Source organism: Cebus imitator, unplaced genomic scaffold, assembly GCF_001604975.1.
Source record: "Cebus imitator isolate Cc_AM_T3 unplaced genomic scaffold, Cebus_imitator-1.0 Scaffold96, whole genome shotgun sequence".
NCBI lineage: Eukaryota > Metazoa > Chordata > Mammalia > Primates > Cebidae > Cebus > Cebus imitator.
This window is the reverse complement of record NW_016107411.1, coordinates 5,453,196-5,454,974: the sequence shown is the minus strand read 5'-3', so window position 1 is coordinate 5,454,974 and position 1,779 is coordinate 5,453,196.

Genomic DNA, 1,779 nt, shown 5'->3' with positions numbered 1-1,779 from the left:
GCAATTCTCCTGCCTCAGCCTCCTGAGTAGCTGGGATTACAGGCACGCACCACCATGCCCAGCTAATGTTTTTGTATTTTTAGTAGAGACGGGGTTTCACCATGTTGACCAGGATGGTCTCGATCTCTTGACCTCGCCACACATGCATTTTTAATAAGACACAGTTGAATGAGAACAGGGTGGTGCTGGCCTTTGGATTCCAGTTCAGCTCTGACTGTGAGAATTTGGCAAGTCCTGTGAGCTCCTGGATGAGTTTCCTCATCTGTCAAAGGATAGGGAGGTGCCCTCTGGTTCCCCTATCATCTTTTATTATGTGCAGCCTTATTTTGCTCAGCTATACGACGGGGATAATAATGCCTCGCCCCTTTTCCTGCCCCAGTTTTCTCCTAACAACTCCTGAGACAGAAGTAAGATTTATGTAGGTAGATGTGGGGCTTTCAGTGCTGTCTTTGGGCACACCTTTCCCTGTTCCTAGGGCCTGTCCTCCCCTTTCCAACACATAAACTCAGTATCAGTAATGCCAACTCTTAGGCAATTAATTGTAAATAAAGGGTATGTTTCAATAAAATAAAATTGCCTTATGAAAATTATCAACTTTTGTTGCTTCACTGCTTCCTTTCACATCAGCTTTTTAAAAGAGAATTGTTTGCTCTATATCAGTCTGGTTTATATTAAGCTATTATACATTAATATTTGCTATAAAATTGAAGTATGGTATTTTCTTCAATGCATGGAATACTCTATCTTGCACGCTTTGATAATATCACAATATGACTACGCTACTGGTGATTCAATTTGTATTAAGAGATTGCTGTCTCTCTGAGTATTTTCTAACAGAGATCTTTCAGACATATTTAAAAACGATAATAATTTACATAGTTCTCTCCATAAACAACTTGTTAGACTATACTGAAAAATTTTGTACGTTTAAATATGAATTTTTTGTTCTCTCTTGAGAAATTTGAGAGGCAGCTATTCACTGCTGAAACCAGGTAATCAGTATCAGCCTACAATTTGTCAGAAAACATGTTTAAAAGTTAATATAGGAGTATGGTGTGAATCTATTAATAATAAATGGTGCTACTGACAATTTCAAATTTAGGACTTTTCCCCCATGAGTGTAAAATAGTAAATAAATAAACATTTTGTAGGAAAAAAGGACAGTTCTGTTGCCATTCTTTTGTGCATATATATTAAGTTTAGCATGCTGAATGAAGCACAATTCTGTTGACCTTTTTCAGCTTCACCTGAACATAAACTTTCTTATCAATTCTTTTAAACATTGTACTTATAAGTTTTTTCAGATTGTATTGGATTCACACATCTAATCTGGAGATTAAAACATAATAACCTGCAGAACAAAGTCACCTTGAGTTTTGTATGGAAAAAAATTCTATGATATTTCTACTCAGATAACTGAGGTGATATAAATAGAGACTAAGTTGTAATGACTACCTCACCCTCCACCTCTTGGCGCTAATGTTTTGATAAACTTTACACATTTTATCTAGTTTCCCTCACCTAAGTTCTGTGTGTACTTGTGCATATAAGGTAAACCATACCACACACTCACTAGATTGATGGAAAAAAAAAAAAAGTTTCCATGAGATGGGAAATTTCAAATACTCCAGGTCAAGAAAAGATATATAACTTTCTATCACCATCTTCATTTATCTGATGACCTATAATGGAATATTGGCTAGAGTAAATTATTATGGTTTGTTTGGGATGGCCTAACAGACACAAAATTCACCTTGTAAGATCCTGGTGGAGGAACAC